At 41.4% G+C, this 25,259-nt stretch overlaps 1 protein-coding gene across 8 annotated transcripts in view; it reads right to left on the bottom strand.

Annotated features, from left to right (window-relative positions):
- IMMP2L (inner mitochondrial membrane peptidase subunit 2) overlaps nt 1-24,813 on the bottom strand; it is a 781,125-nt gene extending 756,312 nt beyond the window's left edge. For 6 of the 8 annotated variants that reach the window (XR_010922851.1, XM_067564213.1, XM_067564216.1 and 3 more), the window contains exon 1: nt 24,617-24,813. The gene's annotated coding sequence lies outside the window, so the exon portion shown is untranslated. The remainder of the gene's footprint in view (nt 1-24,616) is intronic. The other 2 variants (XM_067564212.1, XM_067564215.1) reach the window with 1 other exon arrangement.
- Nucleotides 24,814-25,259: the final 446 nt, after the last annotated feature.

Here is a 25,259-nt window from a genome sequence, read left to right on the forward strand (position 1 = left end):
AGGATATTTATACCTGTGTTTTGCCCATTTATGTGGTTAAATAAAGTTTTACCTTCAGGGCTTTCAATTCTAGAGCACTAAATTCTACTTTTTAAGTAACATTTTAACATACTGAACTCATAACATAAGATTTATTTTCCTCTTCATGTGTGCAACTCTGCTGCCATTAATAGAAGTTATTTGTACATAGGGTGAGGAGAGTAGGCTGGGCCCACCTCTGAAGTCTACAGTCATCCAGTATGACTATGTGGAATGAACGGAGAATATTTTTGGAGGAAACTATTGGAGTTCTTTAAGTAATTTGGTTCAATCTTCTTAACTACAGAATTTTTAAAGTTACATATTATAATTATTTATTGTTCAGTCTTTGTCAGTTGTGCTACACAGACTAGTTACGTTGTAAGGTATTCCAAGTATATTTAATGAAATAATATTGCAAACTGCATTTCTGTTACAGACATGGAAGCTTAGTTTCATAAAGTATTAAACTTAAGTGACAAGAACCAGCTCTGCAAAAAACACGATAAGCATGTTTTTCACTTGAATTCTTTACAGATTTCAATATCTTTTCAATGATAAAGATCTTTCACACAAAAGACTGAAACATCTTTTCTATCACTCTTGACATTAGTCTTCACGAGATTTAAAACTCGTCTCCAAATGATTTTCCTCATGTGGATCTTTATTATCGTCTATGATACTTGGTGATAGAGGCATAACTGATGTACAGATTTAATATGTCTACCTCTACGATTCAGTGACTTTTCTCCCTGTACATTAGATTTAATTAACTCATTCTCTCTGAAAATATTCTCAAATTGCATCATTTGCTTTTGTAAAATATCTGAAACAGGTTGTGAAGCACAAACTTAAAAACTTGCCGATCCTAAACAAATTTAACAAATATGTATTTCCATCTTATTGTTTTAGAACAGACCATTGCCCAAACCAGCTCAAATTCACTTCTAGAACTACTCCATACAAATTACAACCTCTGAGATAATTTTCCTAATCCATCAAACTAACCACATCACACCAATCTTTCATCAGTCCCTCACTGCCTCCCCCTTCTCCACTGCATCACTTCCAAGCTTCCTGCCTTCCCTTTCTAAGCCCTGCATAATTCAACGCCTCCCTATTTATCTAATCTTGGATCTTATGTTCCTTCCCACCCGTCTCCAATCCTCCAGTAATATCAGTCCTAATACCCTGCTTCGTGCGCTTTCCCCACAACCAGCTCCTATGCATGGATGTCCCTTTGTGAATTCTGCCAGAATACTACTCTCTCCTCATTTAAATCCCTCTTGAAGACACTTCTGCGACACCTATAAGAAACTATTCAAATACATCAGTTTTTTTAAAAGCTCTTCTTTAATCCATCAACATATGCACTAGTCTTCACAAACTACATAATATTATTGGCATTGTTCCATCCTTCTTATCCAAGCCCACTCTAATGTCTTGTTATCCATTCATTGCTTCATGCCTGATATTAGTTTGTAAGTTTTTTTGGGCAATGGTCATGTCGTATCTGTTTTTAAGGCACCTTACACACCCTTGGTTGTGTGAGATAATTAATAACTAGCATGACCACAGAACTTAAGAGCAGGACTAAACATTGGCAAGACCCAATGTATATACAATCACTATCTAGTTAGTTTGGGAGTGGGGGAATTAATATTTTGTCTGTCACTAACAAAGCTTCATGGAGGCTAAGGAGCCAGGGGAAACATGGAGATAGCAAGACAAATTCCTAGTCTAGGATTTAAAGATGTTACTAGCACATGCTGTGACATTTTAAAAATCTAATGTGGATAAGGCAGTGAAAACTTTAACACACATTAAACTGGTTGAATTGAAGACTACACTGCCACTAGCGTTCACTAGCATCCAACCAACATGTTAAAATACAACTTAATAACTAGCGTTTTAAAAGGTGGATACATCTTTCATCCCAATTTAAACAACTCATTGTCTCTAGACATACCCCTAACTCTATACGGTTCATGGCTCTCTGAATCCCACCATACAACATAATTTCCCCGCCATAATAGTGCCTTACAAGCTTAGAAGTCCTGCAGAGTACTCTGCTCGCTTCCTCCCAATACATGCCAAACATGAGCCAAGAACCTTAATGCAAACTGGCAAGAGGGTGCAGAGGGTTTACAAGAATCTTCTGAGTCAGGTATGTATGTTTTAGCTCACAAAGGAACGTCACGTGAGCTCTCAAATGAAAGCAGTGCAGACTGATAATTCTCCAATTCCTACTTTTACCACAAATCCAGATAATCCACAGAGGGAGGATGGAAAGCAGGAATGGGGAAGAGGTAGGAGTTGCCAGAAACAATCAGATAGCTGACATGAATAACTTCCAGTACCCATCCGTCAGCAGGCATATGAATAGGATGATGCATGGGGGCACACGTGGGGTCATGTGCCCCCCAGATTTTTGGGTTGCACCCCCTGAACCTAGACAGGCTGGGTGGCCTGCTAAGATGAGTCAGGGGTAGAGGTGCACCCCCACTGAGCCCTGCTGCATAGGGCTGCCGCAAGTCGTATCACCAGCCCAAGCCACCCATGCAGCTTTGTCCTCTGCGCGGCTGCCCCACTCACTGTTCCCTGATTACAGCCCTGCCCTGGAGTGGTTTTGGTCAGACCCTGCCCCCTGGGCGGGGAGGGATTGGGTCCTGCCCAGCACTCACCCCACAGTGGCAGCTCCTGTGTTGTTGAGCTTGGCTTTCTGCTCTGGGCATTGCAACCTTTGGGGTTGCAGTGATACTCAAGTTTGGCCCCACCCCCATGACTGGACCAAATCTGTGAGAGTGGAGTCATTACCTGGCTTATGGGGTTGCAGTGCCACTCACTCAAATTTGACCTACCCAGACTCCCAGCATGTTGGCTGTGCCAAACCTGAGTGGCGCTGGGACCTCAGAGGTTGCAGTGCCTAGACAAGGGAGGAAGGCCCAAGCCAGCCTTGTGGGACAGGAATCACAAGAGCTGCCACGCAACCCATTGAAACATTCTGGTGACCCAATTTTGGGTCTTGACCCACAAGTTTCAGAAACCCTGGTATAGGGTACAACCTGTCCCTTGGCCAATCATGTCTGGCCAGAGGCTAGGACCCTGATCTTCTAGGTCTTCTGTCAAGGGACTCCTCTGCATGGTATAGCAAAACTCCTGAGGAGCTTCCAACTCATTGAAGAAAAACAAACTTTTTACAATATATTCATCTAAATCACACAGTAGAAAAGAAGCTGAGGACACCAAAGATTCTGACTCAGACCATGAAACAGTAAGAAGGAACTGAAGAGGTGTTGGTCCACAGTCCTTTATTCCCTTGGTTTGGAGCATGAAGCACTCCTCCTATAGTGCATATGCAAATCAATAGACACTGCCTACAAGAAAGTTCTGGACTTAGACACATGGGGCACGTGTGGAATACACATACAAACTCGAAGAAGAACCATTTGTTTCCAGTATTGTTATTTGCTAATACTTGAAACTCTGTTCTTTGATAATAAACATATTCTTGCTTGTACTATAAATTTAGCTCCGTGCTGTGGTGTTAAGCGAAGTGTTTATCCTAAGCTGAATCTTACAAGCTGGTGTGTTCTGTTCCTTTGTATATAGCAGGCCTGATAGTTCTCTGACTATTCAGAGGATAAAGGACTAGACACTGCAGGTGCACTCCAAACATTCTGGGGTTGGTGTGTGCCTATTACTACCCCTACTGAGAGAAAGCAATAGCTATGAGAGCCTGGAAGGTAATATTTGTGCTGTCAGAGGCTGTTGGTTTCAGGGAGATAATCCAGAGCAGGAACAGTGAAGACTCCATCACACTAATGGCAGATGGTGGTGAGGTGCCTCACAAGCCAGGGTATCCCTGGGGAGCATCATATATACGCATGCTCATTTTAGAGCACTCTGAAAGATGGCTCTTAAACAGGACGCTCTCCTCAATCTTAACTATGAAAGTCTCTCCTGCTCCTCTATAATAAGGAACTTTCCCAACCACACTACTCCACGCCCTTCCCCCCCCACCCCCCCCAAAAACAAAAAACAAAAATAAAACACGGGTTAAGGTAAAGAATACATATCGGTATGTAATATGGGATTCTGTTTTCTGTGGTCACTAAAGAGATTAAACAGTTTATTATTATAGATGACAATGATTGTCTCAGAAATTAGATTAATCAAAGTGGTCCAGTATCCTTATATTCACATACTTTAAAATGTTTGGCTTTCTTTTAAATTTAACCTGAACTCTAGATTTCCTACATTTGTGATCATTATGGCTATATTGTTAATGTAAGAGTTCGTTTTTTAAACTTCTAAATTACAAATATATACTGTGACAAAGCTCTTCCTCTACCTTGGTGGGTCCAGTGCTTTCTTCTAACAGTAGCTCAGGGAACTGCTTCACCCTTTAGGGTTCTTCCACCTTCTAGTGATTGGGGGGGCGGGGGGGATAATACAACCTTTCTAAAATGGCCGCTCCCTGCTGGCTCCCAGTCCTGTCTCTGGTTCTCACAGGCCCTTGCCTCTTCGCTGGGGCTCTTGCACCTCCAGTGAATGGCCAGTAGTGCGGGGGGGTTGGGGAGGTGTCTGGTCCCACCCTCGACTCCGGGCCCCAACCCAGGGACCCTACAAGTAGCAGCCTCATGCTGTGGTTTCAGGAAAACTGCTAGCTTCCTTGGGTTATTTCCCCATGCCCCTTGACTTAATGTCCATATCCTGCTCAGACAGGGGTCTTTCCTGGCCTCCTTGCCAGGGAAGGCTTTTAACTGCTGACAGCCCCACTGGGTGTGGTAGTGCCCAAACCAAATGTCCAGTTCAATCTCTCTCTTCTGACAGGGTCTCTTCCCTTAGGCCTCCAGGGCTGGGAAAGGTCCATTGCCCTCTTTGGGCAGGGTTTTTCCCTCCCCCAGTCTTTGTACCTGCAGGTTTCTCTTCTGCCAGCATTCTGCTCCTTCTCCTAAACCCTCATGGCTCTTGACAGCATCTTGCCTGCTCACACACACTGGTAGCTCACCTCACTCTCAACTCCAGCCACACCCTTTCTCTGGAGGGGAGGCTTTTAAGAAATCCTAGGTGGGGCCTTGATTGGCTCCAGGTGTGTTTACTTAACCTGGAGTAACCCCTGCTCAGCTACCAGGGAAAAAGGGACTTGCTGAGCCTGGGGCTGATATATTGGCCTTCTAGCATTCTCCAGTAGCCATCTAGTCTGACCCTGTCACAATACTTTCTCAACCTTAACTCTAGTTCAGTTTATTATTTTTATCTGGAACAGTACACAGACTGAGCTCCTAGTGTATATATTCTCACATGAATGAAAAAGACTGACAAGGTTAAACAAGTTAATATAATGTTCCATTAGTGATTCATTGGACACGCTCAAAAAATTAGGTTAGTTCAGTAGGGAAAGAAATGGAGCTTGACACGCAGAAGTGCTGAACACTTGCATTTTCTACTGACTTCAGCTGGAGTTGGGTGTTGTAACACATTCTGAAAATCTGTCTCATTGTAACTAGAGCTCGTCAAAAAACTTGTGACAGAACAGTTTTCTGTCAAAAAAAACCACAGTTTCCTCAAAACATTTAAAGGGAACATATTGATTTAGAAGGGAAAATGTTTCTGGGGAAAAAATATATATATTTTTGTTTCTACCATATTGAAATGTTTCCTTTTTAACATTTTTACTTTTATAACATATAAAAATATTAATTGTATTATATTTAAATATTTAATGTATGTAACAATATTTTAACATTGTACTTAATCTAAAAAATTACTCAAAACTAAACGTTTCAATGGTCCCAAACTGACAATTGTCAGAATTTTTCTTCTACAAGACATTTCAACCTTTCGTTCCAATTTGAAACATTTTTTTAAAATGTTGGAATTTTCCTCAGAATGGAATTTCTGGTTCCCAACTAACTTTAATCATGACTATCTGGACACTGTTCGCACAGCTGGTGGAGTATAAAGCCTGGCAAATGTCAAAGAGCAATGAAAGTTTGTTCAGTTTCCACATTAAATAGGTATTGGCAAGTCTGATGCACAAAACACAACTTCCTAACATAAAAATTCAACAATAAAACATTGCATATCAAAAACACTATTAGAAAGATTTGATTAATGATGTTTTACAAAATAAATCATTATATGACAATGGGTTTCAGTGGTTTTGGGTTTCTTTAATTTCACAGAAAAAAATCTGCAGGACCATAAGAAAATACATTCAGGTAAAAAAAAAGTCTCCATATAAATAGTCACAAGGAATTATTAATATTAGTGAGTAAAACAAAAATTTTAGAAAAGTTAAAATTCTAAGCCTTTTGTGGTACTTGGATTTCAAAATTTCATTCTGCAAAGTTCTTCTGCTTCCTTCAATATCATAAAGAAGAGATTATGATATGTAACCTATCATTTACATCAGCTTCTGTACCAGATGAATGGAGATAGCTAATGTGACACCAATTTTTTAAAAAAGGCTCCAGAGGTGATCCCAGCAATTACAAGCCGGCGAGCCTAACTGCAGTACCAGACAAACTGGTTGAAACTATAGTAAAGAACAGAATTATCAGAGATATAAATGAATATCATTTGTTGGGGAAGAGGCAACATGATTTTTGTAAAGGGAAATCACATCTCACCAATCTACAAGAATTTTTTGATGGGATCAACAAGCACATGGATAAGGGTGATCCAATAGATAGAGTGTATTAGATTTTTCAGAAAGCCTTTGACAAGGTTCCTCACCAAAGGCTCTTAAATAAAGTAAGCAGTCATGGGATAAGAGGAAAGATCTTCTCCTGTATCTGTAACTGGTTAAAAGATAGGAAACAAAGGATAGGAATAAATGGTCAGTTTTCAGAATGGAGAGAGATAAATAGTAGCGTCCCCCACGGGTCTGTACTGGGATCAGTACTGTTCAACATATTCATAAAAGTTCTGGGAAAACGGGAAAAACAGTGAGAAGGCAAAATCTGCAGGTAATACAAAACTACTCGACATAGTTAAGTCAAAAGCAGACTGCAAAGAGTTACAAAGGGATCTCACAAAACTGGGTGACTGGGCAACAAAATGACAGATGAAATTCAATGTTAATAAATGCAAAGTAATGCACATTGGAAAACTTAATCCCAACTATACATAGGGTATGTCTACACTGACGGCAGCAAATTCTCCACTGTAAGATCAATTTATCCGAATCGATTGAGCGAAGAACTGCTCAATCGATCCGGAAGTCAATGTAATAAAACCACCTCCTCAAAAAGTGTAGCACTATGTCGACTGGTATGCATTTCCAATCGGTGCAGCACCGTGGAGACAGTGTGCTGAATGGAAGTTACAAAGTTGACGGGAGTTACACATGCTACTCTGTGTAGTTTGCATAACTCCTGTTGACTGCCGCCAAATTTCGCTGGCAGTGTAGACCAGGACATATAAAATGATGGGATCTAATTAGCTGTTACCACTTAAGAAAGATCTTGAAATCATTGTGGATAGTTCTCTGAAAACCACTCAATGTGCAACGACAGTCAAAAAAGCTAACAATGTTGGAAATCATTATGAAAGGGATAGATAAGACAGAAAATATTATACTGCCTCTTTATAAATCAATGATACGCCCACATCTTGAATATTGCGTGCAGATCTGGTTGCTCCATCTCAAAAAACACATATTGGAATTGGAAAAGATGCCGAAAAGGGCAACTAAGATGTTTAGGGGTATAGAAAAGCTTCCATATGAGGAGAGATAAATAAGACAGACTTTTCAGCTTTGAAAAGAGACAACTAAGGAGGGATATGATAGAGGGCTATAAAATCATGACTGGTGTGTAGAAAGTAAATAAGAGAAGGTTACTCACCTTGTGCAGTAATTGAAGTTCTTTAAGATGTGTGTCCCTGTGGGTGCTCCACTCCAGATGTTGTTCACACCCTCACGTCTGGATCAGAGATTTCCATCAGCAGTGTCTGGTGAGGTTGCATATGCGCAGCTCGTCTCACGGTGTCGTTGGTGCCTCAAGCCACGCATGCGCGACCCAATCCCATCTGTTCCTTCTCTAACGTGGAGCGATAAAAGCAAGTTCCAAAGTAGAGGGAAGGAGGGAAGGTAATGGAGCACCCACAGGGACATACAACTCGAAGAACCTCAGTTACTGCGCAAGGTGAGTAACCTTCTCTTCTTCATCGAGTGCTGTCCCTGTGGGTGCTCCACTCCAGGTGACTATGGAGCAGTGTCCCTCACTTGGCAGAGGGAACTTCGGAGTTGTTGTGGTCTATGGCTGATAGCACATTTAGGCCTAAGGCTGCATCTGACCTGGTCAATGGCATAACATTTGGCAAATATATGTATAGAGGCCCACGTAGTTGCTTTACATATATCAGCTATGGGAACGCTCTTAAGGAAGCCTGTGGATGCTGCCATTCCTCTGGTGGAGTCCGTTCTGATTCCTTGCGGGGGTTGCACATTCTTTAGCGTGCACCATAAGTGGATGCAGTCTTTTATCCACTTGGAAAGTCTCAGATTAGTTATGGTCTCTTCTTTAGAATGTTCTGATATCGATACAAAGAGTCGATGTTTTCCTGAAGGATTTCATCCTATCCAAGTAGAATGCTAATGCACATCTAATGTCCAATGTGTATAGTGACGTGCTTCATGCATTATCGTGCAGTTTCGGATAGAAAGTAGGTAGGTGAATTGGTTGGTTAATATGGAATAATGAATTGACCTTCGGCAAGAATTTTGGGTGAAGACGTATCGTGACTTTGTCTTTGTAAAAAATTGTGTTTAGTCGGTGTGCCATGAGTGCCCCATTTTCCCCTACACATAGGGCAGATGTTATGGCCACTAAAAAGGATGTATTCATGGACATATGAGAGAGGGAACATGTCACTAGTGGTTCGAATGGATGTTCGGTGATGGTGCACAACACTAAGTTCAGATTCCATGTTATAGTGGGCAAGCAGATCTCGAATGTGTTTTATATGCCACAAAGGAATAGTTTGACCATCGGGTGAGTAAATATTGTCTTGTCTGCTATGTTCAGGTGGAAAGTAGCTATGGCAGCCAAATTAACTTCGACGGACTTGAATGATAAGCCTGAGTTTTTGAATTTGAGAATGTATTCCAGAACAGTCAGGATTGAGGCTGACACAGGTAAGATATGTCTGCTTCTACACCATTCGTTGAACCTGGTCCATTTTTGGAGGTAAGTTTTGAGAGTTGTTGATTTTCTGCTGTTTAATAACACATTTTTTACTTGTGTTGATCCTTCTAACTCTTCCTCTTGGAACCATGTAGGAGCCATGCCATGAGATGGAGTTTGTCTGTGTGTGGGCGCAGAGTCTAACAGTTATCTTGGTGGAGTTGGTCTCTGTGTGTTGGAAAGATCACCGGTGAGCACATGGACATCTGAAGCAGGTAGGAACACCACACTTGTCTCAGCCATGCGGAAGCTATGTTCGAACAGAGCGAAAATAATCCTCATATTTTGGGTATGACTTGATATGGGGGAAAATGTGTATAGTAGATCTTTGTTCCAGCTGATGAGGAAGGCATCGCCCATTGATCTGATACCCAGGCCCACTCTGGAGCAGAATAGTGGGCATTTCCAGTTCTGTGGGGTTGCAAAAAGGTCACTGGTTGGACGGCCCCATCGCCAGAAGATTTCCTGTAGTACTGTCTCATTTAGTTCCCATTTGTGTTTCTGTGCAAAGTTCCTGCTGAGGGCATCTGCATTTATATTCTGGCATCCTGGTAGGTATGAAGCTGAGATACTGATTCCATGACGAATGCACCATTTCCATAGCTTCATCGCCTCTCTGCATAGCGAATATGACCTGGCTCCCCCTTGACAGTTTATATAATACATGCACGCGATGTTGTCCATCATGGCTTTTGTTGTTTTGTTCTTTATAAGTGGAAGGAAATCTGAGCATGCATGGCATACCACTCGGAGTTCCAACAAGTTTATATGCATGCATGTTTCCATTTGTGACCACCTGCCCTGAATAGTGTGGTATGATAGATGCATACCCCATCCAATGAGGGATGTGTCTGTTGTGATTATAATTGAGGGCAGTTCCTGATAGAATTGGATGCCAGTCCTCATGTTGGCAGGTTGTATCCACCACAATAGTGAGTCTGATGTGGTTGGGCATCGTTAGCACTTTGAATAGGCCATGTCTGCGAGTTTGTATACTGTGGCCAGCCATGCTTATCTGTGGACGCACATGTCTTACTACATAAGTCATGGCTGCCATGTGGCCCAGAGATTGGAGACGTGGGCTGTCAGAGTAGGGCTGTTTCTTATTGAAGTGATTAGGCTTCTGATGGTGTCAAATCTCTTTTCTGGTAATGACGCCCTTGCTGATGTTGAGTAGAGGTATGCACCTACGAATTCTAGCTGCTGTACTGGGACCAGTGTGGATTTTTGATGGTTTATCATGAGTCCCAGGGCTTGGAATAGTGATGTTCGCTGAGTGGCTTGTAAGGCCTATATTTGAATGATTACTTTTATAAGGCAGTCGTCTAGGTATGAAAATACAAAGGCATGCATTTACAATGGCCAATAGCTTTGAAAAGACCCTTCGGTAATGTTAAGATTGCAGCAACCAAAGGGGTATGAGAGACTTATTTTAGTCGGTGCCATCCTCTTTTTGGTGGGCTTTTAGATGGCACTGAAGCCCTTTTTCTGAAGTGTTTATCTGATGGTAAGGGTGATGGCTCACGCCCAGGGTCTGAGGCAGGTCTCATGGAATTTTCCGTTAGAATCAATTTTAACACGAGTTCCCTGTCCTTTCTGGCTCTTGCCTTGAGGTTTTATTATAATGGGGACATTTCCGTGTGACATGTCCCTCATCGAGGCATCAAATGAATTCAGCATGGCCGTCCGATACCTGCATGACATCTCTGCACAAAGTGCATCTTTTGAAGCCTGGGGAACCAGGCATAATAACTGTCTGACTACTATGTACGCTAAAGTATTGGGGAAAGGATTTTTTTTTTTTAAAAGGGTAAGGAATTGGTAACTAACTAAACTAACTAAGTTAACTTTTATTCTATTCTAACTTTTTTCTCAGAACAAGCAGCTGAAGAGAACAGCTGTGGCTCTATCTTGGACCATGAACAGTTGAGAAGGAACCAAGGGGATTGGGTCATGCGCACGGCTTGAGGCACCAACGGTGCCATGAGACGAGCTGCGCATGTGCGACCCAAGTGGACACTGCTGATGGAAATCTCCAATCCGGACATCAGGGCGCACCAGACACCTGGAGTGGAGCACCCATAAGGTCACCACTCAATGAGGAAGGAAGTGTTATTTACTCATTCTCATAACAAAAACTAGGGGTCACTAAATGAAATTAATAGGCAGGTTTAAAATGAACTAAACTTCACACAATGCATAGTCAGATAAGTTCATGGAGGATACGTCCATCAATGGCTATTAGCCAAGATAGGCAGGAAATGCTGTTTGCCAGAGGCGGAGAATGGCTGACAGGATGGATCACTTGATGATTACCTGTTCTATTCATTCCCTCTGAAGCACCTGACATTGGCCCTTTGTCAGAAGACAGAATACTGGGATAGATGGACCATTGATCTGACCCAGTAGGGCCATTCTTATACTCTTATGCAGCTTCTAAGGCACACAAAACACTGTAGGTTTTATGCCAACAGGGAACTAGCCAAAAAGTATGGCTAGACTTAGTGTGTCAATGGAGCAGGCAAAGTATTTAATCCTCCAAAGAGTTATTCCTTTTATAATAAATTAATTAGAGGACCTCAAACAATTCCACCAACACAGCACATATTTCTGGATCAACAAGCAACCAGTTGTGTTGGCCAGGCCAAGAACAATAGTTTGATAACTAAAATCTAAACCACTATCTGAGACCTCCACTATAGAGATAGATTTCAGTGTATTAGGCTATCAAGAATTCAGAGCAACAGTGATAGCTTAACATCCTGATGTTTATTCTGCTGTCACTTAGACATCCTAGCATCCTAGGCTTCTAGGGCTGTAATTGTGTTAACAAATGCATGGGAAACATCCAGCTTTAACATTCTGTAACACCTTGGAGGGTTGTTCCTCAGAACTTAACCTATGTTTGTTTGGGAACATCCTGAGGCCCTTTTGCTGTAACATGTAAGTGTCTGAAGCCTATCAAGAATACATTTGTTGTGTAAATCAAGGAACATCCATTGTAAATAGGTCTCTGATAATGAATGACAGTGGAACCCATATTAATGGTTAATGCTACCCTGGTATCTGTTTTCTTTCTAAGATTGAAGAATGTAGTATTTGGTAGGTATGTGATCCCAGTTAGTGAATTTGAGAATGTTCTGTTAGAAGTAAAAAGTTAGTTTGTGTGATTGAGGAGTGAATGAAGTTTGTAGAAAATAAGGAGATGGAGAGGCAGCAACCCTAAAACTCCATGGCAGCAGGAGAGAGGGATGATGCTTCATTTAAAAAAAAAACTTTTACAACCCAAACAGCCGAAGAACACAAACCAAGATAACCCCCTAACATGGAGGAGTTAACAACCAAGGACAGGAACAAGACAAAGTGTGAAACAGGAATGGAAGGATAACAGAAGGGGTCATGTTTGCAACATCATGAGTAATTGACAATCACATCAAACACAGAGATAGTATGGCATGGTGAAATCCATAGAATGGGGATGGATTACTATAAACATTGTGTGAAAAGATGAGGACTTCTGGTTCGTTCGGCAAACTCCAAGGAGCATGGAGCCCGGCTCCATCCTCATGCCCAATCCACATGGCCAGTGGCTCGGCTTGAGCAACACAGCGGCTGGTAATTATATCCCTCTTGCAGGAGGGAGAGGGAGAGTGTGTGTGGGGGGCAGGGGGGAGCGGCGGCGGCGCACAATTCCTTTTTGGAATCTCTGTATTCACAATAAGCGCGACATATTGCCTTACTCCTCCCCGAATAAGATCCTGCTGTTTATTTCATTTATAAGTGTAACAGTTGCACCTTGCATACATTAAAAAGCCATAAGCACTTGCTCATGCGGCCGCAAAAACAATTACTAAATAGCCAAGAAACACAAACAAAAAAGGATAGGCAGAAATAACCCTGAAATGTGTTCCCTTTTCATAGTATTTACAATTAGTGCTGCACTTGGTTTTTTGAGGGGTTTAGGGAGGGGGAGGGGTTATAAGGTAAAAACAAGTAACAGCAACTGATCCCATAAAACAGCAACCTTGCTAACTCATGTTTTAGTACAGAAAACTTGTCTAAAATCACAACACAGCACGCAATAGCAAGGATCAAAAGTGTTAGTATGTAACAAGTCAAAGTACTAAGAAGTTCACATTATGCAACTCAGAGATTAGGGCAGATGGAGCACAGCATTATCTGGACTGAAGTGTTTGGTGCACAAAAGGTCCAAGGCTTATAATGAGCCCCTGGTGGGTACTACAACATATGGAACAGAGATACTATTTAGATTGCTCTCTACATACATGTTTTGATTTCCTAAGCTTGCCTGCACATTAGAAGACACTGTTTATCAAGCAGTCTGCAGACTCTCATCAAGTAATATGCAGAAAGCCCCAAGTTACAATATATTTGCAAATCTAAGCACTTAAACATTACTCACAGAAGTGTGATGGGAAAGACAGCAGTAAAAACATGGTGTTAGCAGTCATCCACAAAGGAAAGAAAATGATCCCTGATGTGCTTTTACAAGAAAACATCTGGGGAAGAAGAGGCAAGCAATCACAGCCTACAAGTGAAATAACTGCAAAACCAAAAATTGTATCAGTTTGTTTTAAAACAATCTGTTTCCTTCTCTCTTCTCCACTTAAAGTGCTTGTTTAGGTCAAAAACAAATGACTATATTTATATTATCTTATCTTCACAAACTAATGAAATATCTATTTTTGGGGGGGGTCAGTTTATCAGCCCTGGAGGTTCCTGCAGCCAGATGTGGCTTCAGATCTCCCCGATGCTGCTGGGAGAGCCCCAGCCAGGGGCCCCAAGCTAGTCCCAGCAGGGCTGTGACGCTCTCAACAGTGCCAGGGAATTCCAAAGGCTCCTCCAGCACCTGCAGCAGGAGGAAGCATCGGAGGTGGATCTGATCTCCCCCATGCTGCTGGGAGCACCTGAACCTGGACGGAACTAGCAGCACAGGGAAAATCCAAAGCCTCCTCCAGCTGCAGGAACCTCTGGGGCAGCTGCCCAGCCCTGGAGCTTCCTGCAGCAGGGGGAGTTATCGGAGATGGGTCCGATTTCCCCCAAGCTGCTGGGAGCGCACCTGCAGACAGTACCTAGCTGCTAATCCTGGATGGGCTTGGGCTTTCCCAGCAGCACAGGGGAGATCAGACTCATCTCCCAGAAGTAAGGTGGCAATCCTGACACCCTCCTACAACAGGTTTGTGATTTTCCAAGTATCCCATTTTGGGTTGGGACCCCCACCATGAAATTTCAGATGAAAACATCTGTAATTGTGAAATTGACCAATTTTCAAATCCTATGGTCATGAAATTGACAAGAATGAACTGTGAATTTAGTAGGGCCCTGTATACAATAATATGGGGTTACTTACTGCATGCATGTGTTAATTTACTAACAGGGCTATTAGGAAACAAGCAGGAAGACAACACTATGGGTCCAGATAAAACACCTTCTATTAAACAGGTCAGGAGGTTAAGAAACAATACCTGTGCTACCAGCCGTGACGATACTACTTTTTGGTTCCAAGTTTCACAGATGTTTTGCCAAGGCTGGGAGTGGACAAATCAAAAGGATGTGAAACTATTAAAAAATGAGTTGCTGGGGGAGAGGGACAAAAGCAGCTGTCACCTAAACTCCTCACAAGGGTCAGATTATGCACATGCCAGCCCTGCGAAGGAGGACTGAAGCAGCTGGACCTTCCTAAGCTTTCAGGGGATGGCAAACCTTAGGTAAGATAGTCATGCAAACAGACTGTTTAGTTGTTTTAAAATCCATTTTTCTGCTGTGTTCTTACTGTTAAAAAAAAAAAGGTGTTGTTCAATCTTAAGAAAACTGACTGGTCACTATATTAATTCCTGGTCACATCTCCCCAAGGGAGGATTTGCAGGTGCTAAGCCCAGCTGGTTCTGCTGAGAAATGGGTACACAGTTGATACACAGGGCACTGTAACCTGAGTTGGTACACAGGGCACTGTAACCTGAAACCAAGTCCCTGACTGGGAAAATCACAGGATTCTACCTAAGACAGGTTAAGGCAAGAGGCCTAACACCTGAGAAGGGGTGAATTCAGAGGCACGAGAGAGGGTACCAAGGTACAGCTAGCCTTGTAACTGTTTCAGCAGAATTTTTAGAGGCTATTTATGTAACATTATAAAAGTTCACCTATGCACAAACAGAAGTCATCAGTCATTTTGAGGACTCAACATGGTCAAGTCTCACAAAAATCAAAAGACAACTGTGACCTTTTAACAGGTCAACAAGATTATGCTGTAGCTATAGCATTTTACCAACCAGCCTCAATCAGTACACATGATGGACAGTGCTCAATGAATGAGGTAGTTGCTCACTATTAGCAGTAACAGTTATCCTCAGTGGACCAGCTACTATAGGAGGTGGTGGTAGTTGATTTGCAGATAGATTTGACAGGTTCCGAGTCACTGTGTGTCATGACCCAAGGATCTTGAACCCAATTCTGCAAGGTTTATGGGAGCAGCCATGTTCCAACCCTCCACATATCAGCCTGCTGACAATAGCTTACCTGGGACACAGGAACCTCAGCCCCAATGTGAGGCTCTGCCCCTGAGGTCCAATTGGCAAAATGCTAGAGCAGACTTGGGCTCAGACTAGGGGGCTGTTTAATTGCGATGTAAATGTTCAGACTTGGGCTCTAGGACCTTGTGAGGTGGGAGGGTCCCAGAGCTCGGGCTGCAGTTGAAGGCCGAACATCTACACCGCAGTTAAACAGCCCCTTAGTCCTAGCACCGCAAGCCAAAGTCAGCTGGAGTGGGCCAGCTGTGGGATTTTAATTGCAATGTAGACATACCCCTTAGATACCTGAGCTCTAAGCCTACCTCTGTTAGATAGGACCTTGAGTAACCACTATGCTTCTGTAAAAGAAGAAGCTGATACTTGCTTCCCTTATAAGGGTAGTGCATGAAGCCTTGCTCATTAATAAGTGCTGTAAAGTGCACAGAACTATTAACACCAGTCAGCAGAAGAGGTTAATCTAAAATTCATAGGGTAAAATCTTGGTCCAATTAACAAAACTTCCACTGACTACAATGGGTATCTCTCATAATCTGATTCCCAGCCAACGCACTTTCTCCTTGGCCATTTTGATAAGAAGATGAGCAGAGCCTGCAGAAATCAACCAATCACCATTTCGTCTCTGTCCCAACCAAAGGTTCTGTTTGATTGCTTCAGAACAATGCAGAAGGTCCAGTGTACCATGAGTGTATGTTCCATGCAATTGGAATGTTCACAAAATTAAGGTACAAGTCTTTGTACGATCTGCTGTACATGTGCAAATAGTGATCTTCATAGTTTGTAACAACCAAACCTGTACAGAGACTTTCCTGAGAACAGCAAAAGGCATCTGTCTGACCACAAGCATATCTCCCTGACAAATGTCAGATTCCTACTCCAAACCACAGAAGTACTAAAGCTGTTCAAAACTAGTCCAAACTTCTTTTAATATTAGCAAAACTACCTATTTGTCAAGATACTCTTTCTTCAAAGTGGTTGAAAGATATTTTGTTCAAACTTTCCCTTACAATTCAGTCTCAGGTAGAGACCAAGCATAAAAAACATCAATTGAAAAGGTTAAAGTTTGGTAAAGTTATAAGCAACTGAAAACAGGTGGTTATAATGGAAAATGTTAGTTATTCTTCATATTGGCATCACTACCATTCCACCTGTTTTAAATCACAACAGTTAGCTGAATATTAAAAATTAACTGTTGAACAGGTGAAAATCTCCAAATCAGAATTTTAAGCATGTTTTTCAATAAAGTAAACAGATACTCTATATTACATCACTGTTCCACTTCATATGAGAAATGAGGTAAGAAACCCTAAAAAAATATAAGGGAAGTAGCCATCCCGACTATTTCCAACATTTTTCTAATAATATCCATATTAGCGTTATTTTAATCTAAATGTAAAACTAAACAAAAAGATTTTTGTTCTAGTCTACACTTTACTGGAATCTGCTCTCACACAGCATAATTTTAATTACTACAAGCCAACCAGCCTTCCATAATAGGCAGATTAATTTTCCATCATTATGAACTAAGAAAAAGCCTTACTAGTACAATCATGATACAGAAAATCAACAGTAAAATCTTCAAAGTTATAACCTTACCAAGGGAACAAGACCCCAAACTGGAGTTCTCAGAAGCAAACAGATGAATACTATGATCTTTGAGACACCAGGCCAATGCTACAAAAATATCACAGATCAGATTAGAACACAATGATCACTAGCCTTGCCTATCACTGATTCATTATTGGAAAATACAACTCACTGAAGGATCAATTCTTCTGCTAAAGTACCATCACCATATCCCATCCATGCAAAGATTGCATATCAAACCCACACATTCAGAATGTAAATGGGTCAGGCTGTTACTAAAGATTGGGAGGAATTCATTGCCTATTGCAACAAATTAAATTGTGTGTCAAACACAAATTCTACCCCTCTAGACAGTCATCCATTTCTGAACAGAAGGATTTATCTTTGAGACAGGGAAAACAAGGAGAGAAGAAACAGAATTCCATGTGATGGTTACTCTCAGATTAGTTACCCTTCTATTCTGAACTGAGGTATTCACGTTTTTAAGCTCAGCAGACCATTCCCAAGCACACATAAATGCAAGAAAGAAAAGATATAGCAAATCAACTAATTTTCTGCAACCATTGAGCCATGAAAAATGATCTATGTATGTTAGCAGGATTTTTATATGGTACTTCTTTTTCAAAAAATAATGCATTTGAGCTTTTCATGCAATTCTGAGCATTAATGTCCTATGCATGCACACTTATTGGCCTAGCAAACTTTAGCTTTCTCAGGCTCCAGGTCAGAATATTTTGGGCTAAGCTGAGATCTATTTCCAAAACATAGAAAAATGCACAGCTTTAAAGACAAAGAAAGATAAATCTCTGTACAGATTAATGAATGCATTTATATACGCCAATTTAATTTACTTCAGTTTTAGAAAAGGTTTAGATGAACAGTATGGCAGGTATGTCCTATTGCACTTGATTTGATTGTTTTCACGTCAGCCTTTAAGTTGATTCAAAGCATTAAAAACAGGTTAATTTGGCAAATGAATGTGAAGTGCCCACTGTAAATGCCAGCAGCTGCTGTGTTTTGGCCTCAGGTAGACATTGTAAATGAGATGTTGCATCTCAATGTATTAGCTTTGTATAACATTTACATTAATATATTTAACAAACTTTGGATTTTTATCCACTCCTTACATGAATCTACTTCCCCTGTAAAGCCACTTCTCCTGTTCCCACCTCCAAGAAGACTCCAAAAATTCTGCACTCCAGTTTATAGCACTGCCACACGATTTGCTATTATTCAAATTTATGCAAATCCAAACAAAAAACAATAGCCAAATAATTAATGTTTATCATTTACTTTTGCTTAAATAAAAATAAGTATATATTCATGAAGCATAAATAATCCTTGTTATACAGAAAATGAAAAACTGCCATCTCAAAATATGGAAGTCTCCGAATCAGACTTTTCCAGCACGTTTTTCAGCAAAGTACTCATCTTAGCACAGCATGATAGGAAAGGAAACTTTGAATTCTCCTGGGTTTATAGACAATTAATATCTGAGAATATTAAAGCAAGCTTCTCTCCTGTGAAAGTAGCCTAAAGAGATCAATGTTCATAATTTAATAACTTAGTAAATGTTAAATTTACTTTAAAAATTGTACCCAAGGAAGAAAACTAGTCCTCCCAGAACCTCTGTAATGAAAGAGTTTTGCGGTTTTTAATAAATGAGATAAACTAGAGAAATATATTTGTCCAAAACCAAAGACGGAATCTGACTAAATTCCCTAAAACATACTTTTCATGCACCTCGCTACAAGATACCAAGGTAAATATTATTACTGTATATTATTTGCTAATGATGCAAAATCTACTGTCATACTATGGAACTAAGTGTTTCTGCAAATTAGTTTCTCGTCTTAAGTCATTAGATTGTATCAAATTTTGATTTTTTTGAAAAAGATTTCCTTTACTGTGACTCATTAAATTTTATCCATGAACATTAGAGGGCACTGTGGGACTGCAACAGCAAATATTTGCTGCCATATTGATATTGAATCTGATATTCATGGCAAGAAGCATGCTTTGCCAGTTGCCACATCCACTTCGTGATATTGAAGGATAAACATACCTCACTGAAGTCTATAATAATTAGTAGTAAATATTCTTTGGGAAATATATATTAACTTTATTAATTCTCTAATCTGTTTTTCTGCAAAGTGTCCAGAAGTCATGTCACTGACATCAGAAGGAAGGCAAGAGAAAAGAGCTACTATTATTTTTCACTTGTAAATTAATTCATTTGTAAATCGTAAATACGTTAGATGGACTGCAAGCACCACTTTACCAAGGCAGAAGATACATTATCCAACTTGATAAGATGGGAGATGTCGTATTCTCCTTCATATCAAAGGATCAACATAACAAATCAGTGAGATACTAGTTAGAAGAACTTGATCTTCTTGGTGCAGATGGCAGAATATTGTGAAATGTTTTGTGGAAACATATATAACTGTTAGAACAACACAGCCAGTTTGCCAAATATTTTAGATCCTCCAATGTACACTGCAATCTATTCAAATTCACTATATTTTCCTCAACTGATGGCAGAGTTATTTTAAAATAAACAAATTGTAAAACAAAGAAATACACATCTGCACAAGCAAGAATATTTACTCTGCAATGACTGAAATTAAGTTGTTTGATAACTAGTTAACAGGAAGGTTTTGTTGTTCAATTTATCTAATTATTATAATTCCTGGTATGTATCCTGTGTAAATACATATCATCAATTAATTTTGTTCTTATAGCATTTAGAAAACTGACTTTCAAATTTTGATAAATTTACCCTCAATACAAAAGAAGCAGCTGCTTAGAAACTAAAGGTTTTCAAAAAGAGGGGGGAAAAAAACCCCGAACAACCTCTATATAACACATGTTAGTAGGGACACTAATTAGAACCATCACTAGGCTTAACAGGTCCTGAAGAATCTTATAATGCAATGCAGTCCATTTGGCATATTGAATTATCTTTTTAATATGAAAACCCACTGCTGAAATAAGAAACAAACTAGAAGATATGGGTATTTCAGAAACCATTTGAAGCCTCTACATGTTAAGGACAAAAGTTACCAAAAATCCCAAATAAAAATTCCAATTATGTTAAGAACAAAGAACTACTAGTTTTATCATTAAAGGACAAATTGAATATGAAGAGTTTAATATTTTTTCTCATAACTGTTTATATACTATGCAATTTAACACAAAGCTGGATATTTCTCACTTCTATATACAATATGTAGTCATTTCTCTAACAGAATCTGGTAATTTCTTTCAATAACCAGAAAATATTCAAAAGGTGTTAACATTTTAAAATTGAATAAAATAACTTAAAGATTGAAAAGTCTAATTGCTATTTTTCTTTTCACATTCTAACTAAACAATGTTATGTTCGTAAGACTTACTGCAGAGGAAACTAAAAATTATGAATCACTTATGCCACCACTACACCTAGGGACAGGCCTTCAGCTCATGTCATAGGTCCTTTGGTTTCAATGGGCCTATAAAAATAAATATCTGCTGAGGATCTGCCATTTTGTATGGTTTGATATTGCAGTAGCAAGAGAAGTGTGCTTTGAAACTTTGTCAGAGGCAACAAGGATTACAGAATGTCATTACATGCACTCACATTGCTCCTCCAGAAACAAAGTGTCTAAAGTTGAGTGAAACTCAAGGAAATGTCATTTATTTTGTCTTGTTTGTCAGAAAGTAATAATTAGTTTATACAGTGATTTTTTAGCTGAAGAGCTCAGTGCTACAGAGCCAAGTCTTATGACTTTCAACCCCAATGTCCTATCTACTCAAACATACAGTTTCTACATTTCATTAGTTTTATTTGTACTTTAGAAAATCACTAAGGAAATGCATTTCAAAAGTCTCAAAATAGATAGGATTTATTTTTATTATTATACTTTTGTTTGCTTGAAGGTACCTGTGTTTCAATCCATACTGTGGGGCTCTGAAGTGCACAATGTGCATTCACTGATCTCAGGATAACCTCAAAGCATTGTATCTTTGATACACATTATCCATCTACATGCATAACGCCAATCCACAGAATCATAATAGTCATAAAATGGTGTATATTCTATATCATTTTAACGCATTTATTCATTGCTTTATGGCAGCGCCTAGGAGTACTAGTCAGGAACCAGATCTCCATTATGTAGGTACTATATTAACACGGAACAAAAAGATAGATTGTTCACTCTCTGGGGAAGGGACTAAGACAGGAGACAACAAATGGATAGAGACAGAAGGACAACACGTATTGGCAGCATGATAGACAGTGGTCTCTGCACACCAACACCACTGCCAGGTTTTTGGTAGACAACGCAGCAAAGGAGAGTTTGAGATAGAATTTGAAAGTTGATAATGATGCTTTACAGATATTCATAGGAAGTCTCTCCCAAGCATATGGGACAATATGGGAGAAAGCATAAAAATGCTGTTTGCAAATATAAACAAGTGGGCAGAGGAGGCTGGCATAATTCACCTATGATCAGAAAACATTGACAGCTCAATAGCAAATATGAGATAATAGGTAGCATGGGGATTGACAGTGAAAGGCCTTGAAAGTAATTCAAGCGCTTGTGTTGGATGCGAAAAAGAAGGGGGAGGCAGTGGAGTGATTCAAAAAGAGGGATGATGTGGCCAAAGTGATGGGCTAGGAAAACCATCTTTACAGCAGCATTTTGAATAGACATGAGGACAAAATTGCATTTGTCAAGGCCAAAGATATGACTATTGCAATAATCAAGGCATTAGGTTATGATTTTATAATAAACCTCTTTTCTAGTGAACTAATATCCACAATTCCTTAAAGGTTAAAAGGAACCATCTTCACCAGTATCTTTTGAACTCCAACATACACAAAGTTTATCCAGGGGGTAGGGGGAATTTTAATTTTAATTTACTGTTTCCTACAGTAACCCAAGAACTATGAAGCAGCTTTTCCAGTTCACCAACCTCATAGTCCAATGTCCTGATGTACTGAGCTAGCGGCATTAGAACCCTTTAAGATCAGGAAGTCTACATGAAAAAGATAATTACAGACCTATAAAATATTGAGTAATTTTAAAAGCTATTACTGGGTTATAGCTTACAGAAAGTAAAGCATGAATATAAAAGCAAAGAACCACTGAATACAAACAAAATTACTTTTCCCACGAGAAAAGGTAAGAACAACTGAGAGGAAATTTCTAGGAACCTTTTTCAGCCTAGTCAATTATAATATGTATCCTGGCCTTGAGGAAGAGAAGCAGAAATAAAAAAAAACAGGCTAAAGAAGGACCAGAAACAAGCAGCAAGTGCTGAAGATTACATTTTCAGATTACCAATTCCATAGTGAGAAATCTAGCCCTGCTTACTATGAACTACATAAAGATAATACTATGAAACTTCCCAGGTGCCCAGGATGTGTATGACAAGAAAGATGTGAGACCTGAAGAATGCTAAAGATTCCAGTTCATTAGTCTATGTGGGAAAAACATATAAACACAAAAATAAAATGAAAAGAAATTCAATAGATTAAGGATGACTTTGAGGATCTGGTTAAAGAAGAGAAGAGTAGGTTGATGCAAATTATCTTCTTTGAGTCTTCTGGGACCAAGGACAATGTAGGAAGGAGGATCCGCTTGAGAAGTATTGTGCTGGAAGGGGCTCACAGGAGCCCCTTGTAAAACATCCCCACCATGGCAGCCATTTTCTAATTAAAATAACCCTATTTCTCCTCCACTATTGGTTGTTGTTACTGCTGCCTCCTTTACATGTGGCAACTGTTTCACCAGATTCCTCTGCTCTAATCAGTGTCACTGAACCATAGCAAACAGAGGAGGCAGAAGAATACCTCACAACAGCATCTGGTCTCTTGCTTGCGCTTTCTTCCCTTTCCCTCCAATTCTGGCTTTAAACAAGTGACATCTGAGAGAAGTCAACCACCAAGAAGGAATCCTAACAGGGTAAGTGGCAGAGAGACCCAAAGGATGGGAGAGATGTCCTGCGTGACATAACAGCCACTAGAGACTTGCTAGTGTCAGTAAGAAGGCAGTCAGGTAGGTTAGTAAAAGGATTGTTTTTTAAGTATATAGAACAATTTTGAAGTTCTTTCAACATTTTGTACTCTTTGGGATGATTTCTTCAAAATCCCACTTATATGACTTCCTGTGAATTAGCTACATTCTGCAGCAGCTCGCCGTAACAAAACATGCCAGCAAAGCAAGAGCCAGCCAGCACAAATTGAACAAAAACAAAACCCTTCCTCAAACAAGAACAGTATATGTCTAAGATCACAGGCAGTATACACATGCCTCTCTGACCCCTAAGGTTTGAAACACTGTAGCACCTAACTCGTGTTTCTGCCAATGATTAGGGTGAGCTAAGTCTTATCACCTGCAGAGTAAAAGCACCGTGCAAGAGTCGCCTCTTCCTGCCTTCTGCCCAGATCGCAGACTCTCCAAATGTTAACGGCGGACCAAACCTTCTAATACCCTACACAGGAGAAGGGGACAGTTATGCTCAGGTTGGGCTCGATCCATTATTTTAAAAACTCCTACCGGGGCCTGTACCTGGGAAACCACCCAATACAAGCCATTTGTCAATTGGCATGGTCAAGTTATTTTCAGGTCACCTGCTGCGCAGCTTTCCCGGTTCGTTACCCTTCCCTGCTCCCAGTAACTGGTAACCGCGGAGTTGGGAGTGATTTCATTAGCGGTTAGTCTTTGCTCCCTCGCAGCGCTTGCTAGCGCCTATGGGCGGGGAGGCCGTTTGCGTGCAGCGGTTCCCAAGTCCCCGCCGCCAGGCGCTCCTCTCCGGGCTGTTCTCACACAGCGCGGTAATGCTACGCCGCGAGGCAACGGCGAGCTCCCTGCCCAGCGAAGCCGAAGCCGAGGCGCGGCGGGCTCTGGAAGCTGAGAGCACCGCGCCCGACCCAAGGGTTACGAGTGCAGCCGGGGACAGAAAGCAGCTTTCACGCGGGTTATTACTATGGCCGCAGCGCCACCGACCGGCCACAGCAAGCGCTCAGGGCTGCTCCCCCACAGAATGTGCCCACCCGAGAGCCTGCTCCCCCCACGCACCCGCACGGGAACTCCTCGCTTCCCCAATGGCACTGCTCCTCCAACGGAACAAACCGCCCCCCATTCTCCCCAGCAGCTTCCTGACCCCATCCCCCACACACAATGCGCGCGCCGCTGATGGCCCCGGGAGCTTTCTGATCTCTCCCGGCTTCCGTCGCTCTCTTCCACCTTCCCCGGAGCGTGCGGTGGTGCCACTTACCACAAGTTTTCAGCGCTTCCAGTTTGAATCCGCCACTGACGCGAGCTGCGGAGACGCGCTCGTTACGTGCGCGCACCTCCTGGGCCGGGGCCGGGGCCGGAGGGCGTTCGCAAAGCGAGGGGCGCGGTGTTGGTGAGCGGCCTAGGCTCGCTGGTGACGTAATCAGCACCGCCGTGTGACTCAGCACCCAAGAGACCCGTCACTTGGTGCCGCGCGATAGCTGGAGGGGAAAGGAAGGGGCGAGGCGGAGAAGCCCCTCAGCAGAGGGTGGGACCAGCGGGCGGGTTCCAGCGGCTGAGCTAACCAGTCTCACAGCTCCTCCCAACAGGAAGCCCGCTGCCTGCTGGCTCCTGGGCCAGTGCAGCCGGCAAATGCATGACAGTTTAAGCACGGGTTTGTCCTGCCACACGCTTTGGCTCCTAGTGCAGCAAATTGTCATGTTTGCTACCCTAGCAGCGCAGCACGTGCTTGTGGAAAATAGTTGGCTCAGGCGCTTTCGCTGACCTTGTCATTCAAGTCCCGTAATGGAGTGCTCAAATAGAAAGCCGGCTACATGCATCTGCCCTCACGCCTGACAATGCTCTAGCGTGGCCAGCTCACCAAATAGTTCAGGCTTAGGATGAAGTGGAGTTTGGGATGGACT

The sequence above is a fragment of the Emydura macquarii genome, unplaced genomic scaffold, assembly GCF_026122565.2.
Source record: "Emydura macquarii macquarii isolate MOO-44397 ecotype Brisbane River unplaced genomic scaffold, CSIRO-AGI_Emac_v2 contig_2636, whole genome shotgun sequence".
Lineage (NCBI taxonomy): Eukaryota > Metazoa > Chordata > Testudines > Chelidae > Emydura > Emydura macquarii.